Source organism: Scophthalmus maximus, chromosome 17 (assembly GCF_022379125.1).
Source record: "Scophthalmus maximus strain ysfricsl-2021 chromosome 17, ASM2237912v1, whole genome shotgun sequence".
Classification (NCBI taxonomy): Eukaryota; Metazoa; Chordata; class Actinopteri; order Pleuronectiformes; family Scophthalmidae; genus Scophthalmus; species Scophthalmus maximus.
Window position 1 is genome coordinate 15080938 of NC_061531.1, and position 15861 is coordinate 15096798.

General features: G+C 40.9%; 1 non-coding gene across 1 annotated transcript in view; it reads right to left on the reverse strand.

Annotated features, from left to right (window-relative positions):
- Positions 1-657: 657 nt before the first annotated feature.
- The window catches only part of LOC118289052, a 57403-nt gene continuing 42199 nt past the window's right edge, over positions 658-15861 (reverse strand). The window contains exons 3-6 of the transcript XR_007029901.1: positions 14887-15032; positions 2627-2763; positions 1512-1592; positions 658-1387 (exon numbers count right to left, since the gene is read on the reverse strand). This is a non-coding gene — a transcript (uncharacterized LOC118289052). The remainder of the gene's footprint in view (positions 1388-1511; positions 1593-2626; positions 2764-14886; positions 15033-15861) is intronic.

A 15861-nucleotide genomic window follows, 5' to 3' on the forward strand; every position in this document is an offset into this window, starting at 1 on the left:
AATATCAGCTATTATCTGGAAGATTGTGTGCATGTAAATGTTGTCACTGCCTGGTGGTGATTTATAAGAAAAAGTCAAGCATTCTCCCTCCCCGACTTCCCAGGGAATCTGAGCCCCAGAGGTTAATGAAGTGTGAAGTGTGAAAACTTCCTGAGATGGGATGAGTTAAACAGTGTTCTCAGATGTTGAAGCAACACTGTCCAAATTTATTTGTGCGTGTTAGTTCTTTCTAAGTCGTAAATCTGGCAAACGTGCCCCGCGGGCCATCTGCTTCCATTGTCAGGGCTAATGCCATCTTGTGTGTTCCAGTTAGTCTGTCGTAAATGGATGTAATAACAAGATCTATGTGAGAATTCAAATCAAATTCGTGGAATTTAATGATATTTGTTTTACCGTTCAGTGTTTTTACTAGTGTTGGAGAAATCTCACATGAAAACGTAAAACAACAGCATTTGTCTCTAGCGGATTTTAGCTACATTTGGTGAGTGTGAGTGTGATAACTTCTACATGTTACTTTAAAAAAATAAAATAAGACAAAGCGATTTAAAACTACCCCTTAAAAGATGTGGTGACTGAACATAAAATGGAATGATATGGGTTAAAAAGAAATGTGACAAACTATTAATACACAAATAAACAAATTACACCATGATGGATTATAAACAGTTCATTCTATATTCTGCAATAAGTTCGAAGAAGCTTTCAGGAGGTTAGTCAGATAAACGACTGCAGTGCAACAACTACACAAATATTTGGGCTGAAAAATGCTGAACAATAGTATAGTACGAGTACATAAGTAGTTAAATGATAATAATAACAATAATGATATATTGATAAAATCTATCTAATGATATTTTCCAACCTAAAAGTTTGACCTCTATAATGGATACAGTATCTGCCTAAGGGAGACTTCACTAATAGACATTTTTTGGTTGCAATTAAAAATGGTTCCCATGAAAGGCCTGACATGTCCTCCCAGGCAGGAGTCTCAGACTCGGCTCTTTCCTTTTGGTCATTAAAGTGGTACTGCAAATGTTCTTAGCACATCCAGGCCAGGACCTCAGATCTCACTATTACATGCACATTATTTAATCCTTGGGCTCTCTGGTAGTACTGACATGTACAATTTCTGTCATTAACTTGCCTGTAAGCTCAGGGATGGACCAGACTCAGAGATCCACTTGAGGTCCAGTCTTTCATTTAATGGCCCAGGGGAGGTAAGGTTCAACTGGGCCTGAAATGTTACTATGAAAGTGCTCTGTAGAGGAGCACGTTATGGCTCTGCGTCGGTCCCAATCGATCACATTAGGGCTAAGGAGGTGGTGAGATGTGACAGCCCAGAAACATTTCAATACTGACACAGTGTCTGAGAGCTTCAGGCACACTTCTGAAAATAAAAAAAAGCTTTGCATCAGTCCTGTAAATGGGTGTGATTAGTCATAAAGGAGCCTATTGTGCAGAGGCTGGAAGCAAATTAGAGGTGATAGTGGGACAGAATCAATGCTGTTTACCTCTCGGAGGTGTGAGCGTATCCATCAGCCATCACCGAGGATCCTTTTCTCACAAGACGTTATTGACAGTTTGAAGAGGACCTGAGGAAGGAACAGTTTTAAGGCACAGCATTAATTTCTCTGCTATCGACGAGCAGACAGCGCTTTCAAAATGAGTGATTAGGAAAGGGAGGAAATAATTAAAACATCACGAGCTTCTTAAGGCAGATGTATAGGCGGTTTAGAGAAAGTACAATCACGTTCTCCGTTTCTTTAAAGCCAGATAGTACAGTATGTGGTCCTTTCTCAACAGGCAGCAAAAAAGTCCTCAGATACCAACAGATTTAATGTTTGCATATTTGGTTCTAGTAGTAGTACAAGTTTTAAATGTATGTTTTACCTAATCCAACATATATGCCATATTTGCAAAAATTAGGTATACTCATGTGTTCAACTATTGATATTGAAAGTAACCAACGCAACAAATGACCAAATATCTGATGATCAAATGTGACGTTTAACCACTTTATGGAACTTAGTCGTGACAATACACCGTTCTTTCAATGCCACAAGTCCTAATGTTATGTTGATATAAAATAATGAGCCATAAACAAATTTAATTTACAATGTTTGGAAAATGGAGTACATAACAATATGTTACTAGCTAGTAACATACTCCAATTTCCATTTTTGAATGTTGAAAGTTGACATTTCCCAAAATTGCACCATAATCCACTTTTCCCGTCAGTAAATATGTTTAATTTGTGCTAAACAATCATTGTTTAGTGAAGACACATTAAAGGGGGTGACATGTTTGTATATTGTTTTCACAGTTAGTGTTTCTGTGAAAAAAAAAGAAAACTTAAATATCCCAAAACCCTAATACATCAATAATTTAAACACACAGCCCACTCAAAGGTTGTGCACAAAAGCAAAACGTGTGGTTTGATCCGTCTGCCTGTCGCAACAGCACCCGTAACTACTGAACTGCTGTTCTGAGCCACAAATGTTTGGTTGGTGGTTTTTGTCACCGGCAGTATCGGCTGGAGAATACACCAAACAAGTCCATCACAGGGAAAGTCACACACAACATTAAGGAAATAATAGTACAACTTCCAGCAAAGAGGTGAGCTGACCTAGTTCTGGCGGTAGACTCACAAGCCACAGTGACTCCCAGAGGACTGGATTCTCCTCCGGAGGAAGGTGACTCTGTCCTTGATGGGAGGCAGTCAGTGGCCGCTCCAGCACAATGCGAGATTTTCCTTCAAACATCCTGTGTGACGCCAAACCCAAGTAGAAGGGTGTGAAGATGCTTTCAGAAAGGATGTGTAAGATTAAGACTAGAATACAGCCAGTGGTGGTTTGCAATGTGTATGTTAAAATGTAAATGTTTTTGTGGTATATGTAATGTTTCATAGCTGGAAACATTTACTTGAGGATCATTCACTGAACCAATGTATATGAAGATGGACGTCATGTCCCTACTTCCTCACAAGCTACAAAACTGAAGCCAGAGTCTGCGCAGTAGTGATTGTGGAGGGGAGTATTGAAATCACGCACTCGACCAATCACAACCTGCCAATGATAGTTTTTACAGCATTTAATCACTAAATAAAAAATGATCTTTTGTTTTTGTTTTGAACAGAGCCATCTTGAAACATTTAAAGATAATGCCAACAATCATATTTTTTAAACCATCTCACAAAACAAATGTTTGCTTGATGGTAAAATCTATTCGTGCTAGAAATGAGAATCTTGCTTTTGTCTACTGCCGTTTAAAATCATTAAATGAAAAAGAAAAAAACCAAAAACCTTTTAAGTAATAAATCCACTATTATTAGCACATGGTCAGACAAAAGAGTCTAATTTCTTATTTATTGATAATAAACAGGGTGAACTCACTGTTTTCTTTCAGTTTGCAACCTTACTTGGAAGTATTTATTTCCGTTCTGTTGAATAATTGATGGAAGTGCTTCTCAGGAGAAGGTCTAATTTGACCAATTCATCAGGGTTGTGCACGGCCCTGTTTAAAGCCATTTTCAGATTTTCAATATTGTTTTTAGTTGAGACACCTGCTGAGACCATTATAAACAGCTCTTAAGAGGTTGAATAACTTGGCAAATGTAATTTCCAAATATCATTAAAGGCATCCTCTTCATAAAAAACGTAATTGACCGGGCAACACACAGTCTCCGACAACGGCCGGGATCTGTCAGAGATCTCGGGGCATGTCTGCGAACTCAAGATATCCTCCACTACAAAAGTGCTCTCCCATTAATGAATAGAACATGAGCCGAGGAAATGATTCCTTGAATTTTCTGTGCAGATAATGATTCTCATCTTTATCAGTGGTTTATCTCCTAAGGTCAAGATTAAAGTGAAAAGTGACGTGAACCCCCAGTGTCTCCAATTAAGAAGAGAGAGAGGGAGAACGGGAAAGAGAGGGGGAACGAGCGGGAGCAGAGGTGGACTTCTTCTGCATTACGCCGCTTTTGCTGCATCCCTCAAGTATCCCTGAGAAGTAGAAAACAACACAATTAAATTATGACACCTGACACTTGGACCTCACATCAGTGTGAATCATAATGGACTAACTGCTGGAAGTGAGATCCTGTCAGACGATTAATGTGATCACACACATTAGCACCTTTCTAACTTGACATTTTGAACGGGTGTGTTTTCTCCTTTTTTTGGTCTCTTCATGATAAAGACCTCTTGATGGATATCCATAAAAACTGCACGGTTGATACTTAAAAAATTAAAAACAAAAAAGGACCACCACGATTGCATTGATATGTCTCCATACAATATATATTAAATCAATTTCCCAGTGCGAGTGCATACCCTCAGCAGGCGGCCAATTGCTTACTGGCAGGAGCAGCCGCATCTTTCCGTCTCTGCTGTGCACCCGCCGTGTTTTCAGAGCAACTAATAAAAGCTCTTACAGAAAACGCTCTCCACGAGAAAGGTGTCGGGAATCTGGAGTCTAATCTTCAGACTGATTTACAATATTTTGATTAAAAAGAGGGGAAAAAATACTGTCTTGTTTGCAAAAAATGCTTCCAAACTTAATTTTTTTAATGTACAATTTGTGTTGTAGATTTCATGCAGTTACTACGGCACATAGTAAGTACTGGTTTTGACATTTCAGCAATATAGTTAATATAAGAAATAATGAACACCATGGATAAACAGGCAAAAACAAGATAGAGAAATTAGTGTTTCTTCAACTGCAAAGGACCTTTAACTTGACTAAGTTTCAGATAATACTGATTGTATGAAATATTATGTGATTATGATGATGTTGTATGAAAAATCAATCTCTGTCCTTTCATTTGTCTAACCTGAGAGCAGAGGTCTTTCATTCTGTGCCCTGTGGTGTGAACTTTAACCCCTAACCGTGGTCTGTTTTTTTCTTTTTCTGAGGCTAGTAATGAGTTGTTTTTTTTTTCTCTTTGGGTGTGTTGGTAAAGAAGCTTACAAGGTTTTTACAAGCAGGGGTGCTACTCAAAATTCTGCCTCCTCTGACAAAATGTCACACTGGGCCACCCCCACCCTCTAATCACATATGTTAACCTTTATTTCATCAGGGAAGTCCTATTGAGATGCTTATTTTCAAATGAGATAATAAATGTATCAGCAGTAATATTTTAGATGGTACAATATATATTGGCATAACTACAATAATAGTTAGTTACATAGAGAATAAAATAGTAAATAAAAAAAGGTTTGAAATTCTAAACTATAACTAATAAACTTTAAGTTTAAAAACACACAAAAAAAGAAATCTGTATTTTGACCAGTATTCACATTTTTCAGTGTCCACATATATTTCACATATATGGTGCAAAAAAAAATCAGAATAACCCCCCCGAAAAAACAACTGTGACATATCTGTTGAGTCCTGCAGCACCCGTCAGGCCTGTGTATTATATGACCCAACTCTCCTGCCAGTTAAAAGAAGTCAGACATATAACATTGAGCGCATCAACTCGACCTCCACCTCGGGGGCCCATTAAGACCACTCCCACTTTTCATGAGACTCACTACCAGTGCCCTCAAATTAAAAGAACTTTCAATAGCAGTGAAAATAGCTGCCTAGAGCTGCGCCTCCTCACCGAGCAGTTGAAGGAGCTCTCAATCAAGTGGCGGAGCGGAGTTGGGAACATGTATATATTTTAAAGTGCAACCAATCCATCATACATGATGGACAAGTAACTAGACAGATGAGCTTCATCAGGTTCCAGTTGGAGTTTAAGCTGTTTTCTTCGTCTTGACAAGATAGTTTTGCTTATTATTCTCAAGTTTTTTAAATTCCCAAATTAAATCAATATGTCAAAAAAACGAAAGTTGACCACAAAGTTGTGAAGGTGAACTACATGAGAGCACAGGTGCCTTCACTTATATTATGTCTGATGACATTAAAGGAACAAGCTAAAAAAGCAGAGCAACAGCATATCGGGACTATACGAGAGGTCAGCAAACGCCACGTACAGAAATGACAGAGCGATGAAGCCGTGCAAGGAGCTGAGGAAGATGTCAAACAAGCAGAGTCTTTACACACCTACACAGCTCTCGGCTGTGGGCATGGAAATAGTGTGGGTGGTGGTGGGGTGTTGTAAACATAAACAGTGGGGGCATGGCAACCAGTCCACAGACTAAAGGAATCACAGCCCATTCCTCAAACATTTTGCCGTCATTACTTCTGTCCTTATGTCCTTGCACTCGCTGCAGCCAGGCAAGCAGCAGTGAGCAGACCTTCGCGGCTCTGCTGTGCAGCTATAACAACAAATAATATCTCCTGAACGAAAGGTCAGTCCCGTCTTTCAGCCTGGATGCACACTGGATAGCCTCGTGATTTGTGCATGTCAAAGTTTAGATCTAACTCCCTGAGTAGCAAAAAAGGAAAAGAAATGAGGGTCAGTAGAAGGGATGAAGTCGGGTCTGAGTTGTACTGTAATCAGACAAAATAACCCGTGCTGGAGGTTTAACACATCAGAAACAGATACGCTGGCTATTTTCCTCTGCTTGAGATGACACATTTACATTTGACCAAGTGTCCTCACCTCCAAACACAGCGATCAGTCTTATTCCAATGTGAATCGTTCAGAAGCCGCAGGTTATTGCTCTTGTCACTTTCCTCTCCATGGTCCATTTCACTCGTTTCTCTAGTTTCTCTGGAACGGGTTTGAAGTGAGTGGTCAGAAAAGAAAATGCTGAAAAGTCCCTGGTTGCTAATATTTATACTTCTTGACTTATACATAGTTTTATACTAGTATGTGTCTCTAAAATATGTCTCTAATACGTACAGTGTAGCTCCTGCAAATACAAATGTTTAAGGGAGGTCAGACTGCAGTGCAGCACAGCATGTTTGTCCTCTTACCTTAAAGTAAACTAAAGACCAAATCAAACTGAGAACTTTATATGTATGAGAAATATGCCACGATAAAGCATCAGTAAAAAGGGCCTGTATGTTTTGGACCACAGGATCGCGGATTCAAAGACTTTGCTTTTACATTTTTCAGGATTCTCAATAAATGCTGATCTTTAAAGTGGTAATTCTTTGTTTCCAAATGAATAGAGTCTTCGTATTTCAGCACCAAAAAAGAAAAGAAGAAACCCAAGAGCACACACGCTCACAGTAACACGCAACACCTACACATGATGCCCACATTAAACAGTGGGTGCTTTGTTATCAACATGAGGCTTGATTAAAGCAGTAAATCCAAGTAATTCGGCGGCAGCACAAAACAAGTTCAACACATTTAATTGCTGTATGGTATGGTGTCACTATAAGAAACCAGGACTTCTTTCTGTTTTTTTTCAACTCTAAATAAAGCCCCCTCAAAGAATAAAATATCACGGGAGCTGCAGAGAAGAAATAGTTAGGTTTGAGACGCGATAGAACTTCATGGAGTTAAACTTTAACATTTGAAAACAACACAGACCGCAATTATTCACTCTGTGGTGTGAGAAAGATGACTTATTAAAAACAAATTATCAGCAGTAACAAGAAAACCAGAGCTTTTTAAATAGAAACGTTGTATTTAGTCTCTGTTGAGATCTTGAAAGTTTTTGACACATTGATCCATCGATCTCCTATACCCGTCGCCTCGGCAGCAGAATGGAAAAAACTAAATATGTTATACTGCTCATGTAGCTGTAATGGTTGAACAAATATCAAGTTTCGATTTCCTGATACATTCAGTAATTAAAAATGAAAGCTGGCAGTCACCCGACGGAGCTCCCGAGAGGAAAGTTATAACCGAAGTAAAAGTTTGTAAATTGTTGTCTCCTAAACGGTGATTTCTAGCTCTGCTTGACCCTCGACATATGTTTTTACCATTAATATTTAAAAAAACAGAAACAGTTTTAATGTTGTATTTGGACTTAATTAATTCACACTAAAACAGCAGACACGTGGACGGCCTTTCACCCTTCGTCTTTAGAGTTGTACTGAATGGTGATAACTTTAAAACAAAGGTTTCACACTTTTATTTACAGAATCAATTAGTCTTCAATCAGTTGAACGTGCTGAGGAGTTTTTGTTTCATTTTGTTTTGTGTCGAAGAGACACGACCACGCAGGAAAATAAAAGCCTTTTGCTCCAGTGGTTCACAGCAGACAGATGATTCCACCAGGTAGATTCTTTTTTCCTTTTAGTTCAGCTGAGCTGCATTGATTTGGCAGCATCGGGTGGATGTCACACATTCACTGAACAATGCTCGATGACTTCGCCATCCTATTCCCATTTAAATTGCTTCAGCGTTTCCTTTCTGACACCTGTTTAAATCAATGCTTTCCTCTGCAGGTCATGGGCTGAATGTACGGAGGCGCACACCAGCCGCCTCTCAAATCCACTAAAATCAACACAATAATTGAAATATTTTCAAGCTGATTACACCGAAGCCCAGGGCTTGGCTGGTTGCTAAGAGTAAGCTCCCTAGTTGCTAGGGGGAGTAAATCATCTCGCATTATTTGATTTTTGTTACTGATATGAAGCTGCTAGTCCCTCGATTAAATGTCTCACAGTCCAACACCTAGGGGACGGACGGGAAGAGGAAAAAGGAAGAAAATAGTCAGTGTGAACCTTTAAAATAGCATCTGTAACTTCTCCGGTCCGTGGGGCTTCAACACAAATCTATGTCCTCGTTTGTGTTTGTTCCTGCCGAAATAAACAAGAGAGCGCCGCTTTTCTGTTGAGCAAAAACAGACACGACAGCAAAAATATATCCAGAAATCCCACATCACACTCAGGTTTGGTGAGATCACGAGTAATCTAACTGTCCCTGTTATCAAAACAGATTGCATTGTCGAGGCCGTGATGTTTTTCGGCGGCGGTCTCAGTGCAGTTTGGGCCGTAACAGTCTCATATAAATAGTAGTCAGTCAAAGGCAACAAGGGAAACATCGACTGAATAATAAACTGTCAAAGAAGATTCAAAGACAAATTTCTCTTTCACAGGGGTTTGCACAGGTGAGAGGAAGATAATTTAAGATCTGGATTAAAGTCTGACTAGATTTTTTGTCCCAGTGGGTTTAAATATTTAGCAAGAAATGTTGCTTTTAGCGTGTGCACATTCCTTCCCCTGAAACACCTCGGCTAACAAGCTCCATGATACATATTATTTCTCTCCTTCCACATTAATAGAGAGGGGGCCACACTCAACCACACACCGCACTCTTCGGATCTGATGCTCGCTGATTACAGCTGGACCTTCGCTCTCATTTCATTTAATATTAATACTGCATTGAGGAGGATTTTCCTCCAAAGACTTGTCAGACATCGAGGGCTGCTCCAGCCGGCTTTGTCAAATGAGATCAGTGCACGCCATAATGGTGAGGTCAAGTGGAGGGGCAGCCTCTCAACTCCATAACAGCTTGACAGTGAGCATTATATTATGCTCTGTGAGTAAAGAGCACACAGACACACGGGCTATATGCAGCTGCACATTATAAACTACAGATGCTCTTAACACACATTCAAGGTGTGCCGTATCATGGCGGGCAGTTGAGTTAGTTAATCTACTTATGCAACATTAGATTCTATCTATCAAGAGGCTAAACTCCCATGAAGAGAATACAAGCCATTTAGCCGTTTTTACTTGACCTCTGCAATGAGCTGGCCCCTGGTTTTGTCATTCTGCAGCCAATGAGAGAATAAAAAAAAGAACAGGCTGACAGCTCCACTGAAGGGATGTCGAACAGTGATCAGGCCCCAGCTGCCTTAACACGGACCGGGGTCCCTTCATTAGCCGGCCGTCAGCTCTGGCTTGCGGTAGTTGGATCGATAAAGCAGTCCCACTCTTATTTTTATTTATTTATTTACCAACTAGCACATTTCTTGTCGCCGAGTTGTCTTTAAACTGCGCTGCTGTTTAACTGCTTTATTCACCCCTCTGTATGAGACCATCTGGTCCCCCTGTCCTGTAAGTCTCTTCTAAAGCCCAGGCCTGACAAGCAAGAGATATGTCAATGCGGTCCTCAGCACAAAGCAACATCTGCCATGCCTGACGCCCACCATTGTATGGCCATTTAATCTGTCCCCCTCCTCCCCTTAACGGCACACAACAGTTCCTGGTATTATGTTTTGCCACTCAATTAGCATTATCATCCCGCTGAAATAGAAGCCAATTTACCTTTAATGACGTGATTGTTAGATGAGTGACAGCGGTCCGGGCGCCGCCACTATCGCTAGATAAACGGAGGCCGGCCCCCGTTTCCCTGACTGGTCGCGCCGAGGGCCGGGAAGTCAGAGCCAGCCAATCGCGGCGGCGCGACTTCACCCTTTCACCACCAACATTGTTTCCTCCAGTTCATAGAGGCAGTGTGCTGGAAAATTGAGTCCAGATTCATTAGGTTTTCAGTGTGCCGCTCGAGTCAGTTAAATTGATACATTTCCTAACAAAATTGAAGTGCTTTTGTGGTGCCTGCGGATGGCTGGTGACCCCACTCGGCCCACTGAGCAGCCGCAGCAAGCTGATGGATCCATTAGACCGCTTAGACTGCTTATTCCTCTCCCTCCATCTCTGACTGACACTGTAAATCTGAACCAATTTCAGACTCTAATCACCATTACAAACCCCTTCCACTGTCCATTTGTTACTCTGCAATTCGTATACACTACCTAGATTGGTTCGGAAACACCAGTTTAGAGGGGCCCTCCTGCTTCCCCCATGGTTAAATGGCTCATGACTGGTGCCCTCTCTCAGCTGAGGCAGAAAAGCAGCGGCTACCGGAGGGGGCGGGAGGGTAAATAACGTTCGGCGAAACAAAAGGGGCCTCGAACAATTCCCAAAAGATGAACCGGAATTAAGAAAAATGATAGATAAATGAATAAATACGAGGGGGAAAAATAGAAGAGTGTGAAATTCGGCGAGATGACAGACAGGCCTCAAGGCCACACTGCCGGCTGTGGTGGAAGGGTGTCCCTTGAATAACAATCACTGTTACACCTCCAAAACATTTCCTCATCCACTAGCCATTTTTACCCAAGCTTTTATCTGCTCAGTCAACCGCACAGCACTAGCGAAGCGGCTGGAGGATATTATTTCCCTGTTGGCCCCAGTCATATAACTCTGCTTAATATGCACTCTATAATTTAAGAAACTCGAATTATAACCCGAATACGCCTTGCTTTATATTATCTATCTAACCTTCAACTTTGTTCAACTTTGAATTAGTGACTCTGAACATTTACACATAACAGGTAAAAAAAAAAAAAAAAAAAAGCTCAGAAAAGTCTGAAAGTAAAGCCTCGCATGCATTATTTATGCCCTTAAATCATAGCGGTTCAATTGAAGGGCTTATATTGAAAACCGGTGAGTTCACCCGTCAGTCTCTGCGTCTAATTAACTGCTGCACCTCATATTCTCTAAGTGCAGCGGAAACACATTTTAATTGATATTTAGATGTTTATGCCCTCAGAAAGTAATTAAGATTTTCAATTAATCCGGCCTTATTTCTGGACATCTCGGCTCGGTGTCCTTGAGCGTCCAGCGATTAATTCCCCAAACCTCCTCCAAATAAGGGAACTTCAATTACTTTGCCGTGAATTTACAACCCGGCGAGTGACCTCATCCAAGGCTGCATCATCATTTAAATTAAAGGCAATACAAATCACCAGTAGCTGAGCTGAGCTGTTTCATAGGGTATATATATCCCACGTACTGTGGGAGCTCATGAACTGGGTGGGAATTTTCTTTTATGTATCCTGACAGTGAGCAGACAAGCCATTATGAAAACAGCTGCTTTTAGATTATCAATACTTCCATCGCACTCAATTAAAACACCCTCTTCACAGGAAGTTGTGGCCCCTCTGGGATCGGAATAAGCAGGTTGTGCTATATACGCTGACCTCTTCCCACTCCCCTGCGTCTCCATTCGCTTGTTTACTATATTATGTCCGAACATGCACCACACTGTATGCGCTAGTAAAAATGTTTGCACACCGGCAGTGAAGAGGAAGACGCAGACTTTTATCAATCAGCTCTTAAAATTAAAAAAAAAAAAAAGACTGGTTGTCTCCTCTTCCCAGATACACCCTCACTGATACCGGTAAAAAGCCAGGCCTGATATGAAAAAAAAATCCATCTTCTAGAGTAGCAGACCTTTGGAATTACATCTCCCACCCCAAACCTCAAATGTGTACATACAATATGACAACACTCCGACTGTCCAAACCTCTATTGTCATGCCAAGAATAAATAATAATTTCTCCTTGCTGCCCTTGCAGTGCCGTTTTGCTCACACATAGAATCACCTGCCCATCTAGGCAACAAAAAGCCTGCCTGGGGATTATGGTGACATAATCTTAGCAGTGGCCTGTGAGTCGGGGGCTGAATGGGTTTGAACCCTCTATGCCACGCTGAGATAACATTTGTCACTGGGGTTCCTGGGCGCCCTATTCATAGATTAGTGGACTGTCGCCTTTTCAGAATGTGAAATGGCTTTGGCACCGCTGCATGTTTATTTTCAAAAAACCTGTGCCTCCGAGGACGAGGAGAGCATCTTGTCCTCTTCCTGGGAGCACCATCGCTTGGCCTCGGACGAGCACATAGAAATCAGTGGCCTCTGTTCTCTGAGTGAATCTGTGAGGACAGTGAACACGGAGGAACCATCTTATAGTCGCTCACTGGACCTCCTGGGATAATACAGTGCATGATATGTCTGATAGGCAAAGTGTTGCTGTCGTATTTCTGTTCCTTTTGCTGTCGTTGTTCTTTTAAACCCAGAAATAGGGTTCATTTCAACAAGAACTAATAATGGTTAAACTTCAAGGACAATAATCATTTGAGATTTTGGGGGAAAAAAGGTATTTGCTTTCTCGATTAGAATTGGATAAGAAGATTGATGCCTCATACCTCATATCTGTCCATGAAATGTGAAGTTACAAGGGGCAGCTGGTTAGCTTATAGCTTAGCATAAATATTCGAAACAGGGGGAAACAGTCAAGGATCTCCAACAATCTGTTTAAAACAATCAAACAAAGTACATTTACTTCATGTTGCGAACTATTCCGATTTGCTTGGCTTTTGCTTTCCAGTAAACCCCCATTAAACTATAACTTGTTGTTATTAACCTTTGGATTATTATAATTTGGAGATATAATAATTCAGTTTAGCGAGCTGTAGATGTGCAGGTAAGTGTTTTGGTTACCTTTGCACAGATTTCCAGTCTCTATGCGAAGCTAAGCTAACTGGCTACAAGCTTTAGTTTCATATTTTACAGGCAGATGAGTACTGCTATTAATCTCCTCATCTGACACTCTGTGAGACAGCGAATTAGCAGATTTTCCAAAATGTTTTTACTCTTCCTGTAAAGCAATGAACATTTTCCATCCGTGAAGCCAGCATTAGACGGCAGTCTATGGTTACTTATTTATTTATTGAAATTCATTCAGAACACAAGATTTGGGGGACGCTCGCCGCCGCAACATCCCCGCCGTCCCTCTCAAAAACATCTACAGAGCATTATGTGCGCACGCTTCAAGGGGCCTTTAATCAGCCCGAGCGGTCCCCACAGTTAGCATTTAAAGCGCATCTTTGCATCACAAAAGAGTGGGATGTGTAAATGAGATGTGACATTTTATTTGTGCGGGGCTGTGCAAGCAAATAAGTAAATATCAGGCCATGACAGACAGAGACTACTGGGGAAATCTCCTCTACATTGCACTCACTGGTTAACTGTCACACCATTAAATTGTCTTTCGCGTTGACATGTTGCCTTGCGATTGGTTAGCAGATGTAAAAGAGAGGGAACACTTGCCAAACTGTTTCCAAGAGCATGAAATTGATATTGTGAATCATATGTGACAGTGACTCTTCTGCCCTATAATTGATCTACATTAAGGTTACAACGCCTCAGCCTATGATTGGAAAGCGGGGCACATCATGAGACTCTGTGTATCCCTGACTGCCAGCCAGAGGAGTTTATTCTTGCAATGGAGAGATTACATCTTCAATTTTACCTGGGGTGTATAGACCTCAGTGGGCTGGCAGATATCGCTCTATAAGTGGGACCTTACTTATTGCTCTTTCAAGTGGTAGATCTATCCATTCACTCTAATTAAATTGAGCTTTTTAATCTGGTTCTCCTAATCCAGAGTCAAGTGTGTTGGGACTTGGATGATGTGATTTGAAAGGGAATACTCTTGATTCGCTGAAACACTGTTATCTCCTCTCCACTATTGAAATAAAGGCGGAAATGAGGTTTGTGCACGGAAGCACCACACACTCGGATGACCTGAGCCGGATGCTTTGGCGTACAATATGTTTCAAAGTAGAGCAGAAGGATGTAACGGGAAGTAAAAAGGTTTCAATCAGCACCTTTCCCTTTTGTGAGGGGAATGAAATTCTAGAAGAAGGTGCTTAAACCAGATCTCAGCACAGGTAAGAAATAACATTGATTTTTAAAAATTATTATTTATCCATCTATTCATGAACAGGCCGAACAAACATGACACTACAAATCCACAGAAACCTTATCATGTGAGCCAAAAAGGGGAAAATGTTAAAATTTAAAATTCTGTCCATCCAGTGAAGTTTGTTGACAAATTTTGGATTTGTAAGTTGAGGATGACCTCTCCTGGCAATCCCAGGGTCCATCTGGCTAAAGGTAAGCCCTCCATCTGAAAAGCAGTAAAGCATCCATTGCTCCGCTTTATAACCTCTCAGCTGGGGGAATTCATGCAGTTTGGTCTTAAAGATCCAGATCAGGACGGGGCTTGATAAAGCTTGTTCTAGCTGGGTATCCAGAGATGGGGGTCTTACCTATGAGTCATTTTCAGCATGATCACCCTTATCTGTGTTGAGCTGGGCTCCCCTGGCTACTCGGGGGGCCTCTGTTTAACCCCGGCACTCACATTGCTTCACCGCCAAACACAAAAAAACACTCACAGCCAAAGATGCTTGTTTGTCTGGGATTAAAGGTATTTTCCCGGCCTCTGTCGCAGCATCCTCATTTGGCAGCGGCAGCCGTCTAATTCCGCTCATGGTGCCATCAACAAACTCCAGGCCACTTTCCAAGTTACACTGATACAAAGCTAGGGAGAAAAATAAAAATCAAGAAATTTAAAATAAATCATTATGGGGTATATATTCAGTTGAAATCATGAGAACATGAAAAGTATGTGTTGAGATCAAAGCTGTGGGAGAAATGGCTGAAAGAATTGGACAATGAATATATTTTTAGGCAATTACCTCAGAGAGCAGCAGAGTTCCATAATTTATGTGTGTCAAGATAAAAAGTAATCCACAACACGGAAACTAAAGCGCTGATCCCATAAAGGATATTTTAATCAAGTCCCTTGAAAAGAAAGAGAAGCCTATTAAATTCCAATTTTAATTCATGTATGAAAAAAAAAGATTTTGCACCTCCGAATTACCAAGTGCAAGCGGCAAGATGTCGAGCAGGATTACACATTTAACTTTAAAAAAAAATGTAAAATTACTTTTTAAATGCAGTCTATGTTTCTCTTTCTAAAAAGAGTATTTGTTGATCCGTTATCTGCTGTCACTGTTATGCAAGAAAGGGATGAATTATGAAGTAAAACCTTTCTTTGCATCAATATTTCATGGAGGTTTAGGGGACTCAATAAGGCCTGCTATACATTGAAGTGTTGTCTCTATGGTAACAATATATCTAGTATATTTACATCTCTTCCTCGCGGGAACACGAATGCAAGGAGGGCTACCATTCCCAAAAGGAATATCAAAGTAAACTAATCATGACGCTCTGACACCAACATCTCTCACGTCTGTGTCCCAAAGAGGAATACTCTCCTCCAGACTAATTGCCCACGTTAGCTGCGCAATGCACATCCGCTGAGACATCACTCGCTGTGTCTTCACCACTTTATTAACATCTACGGA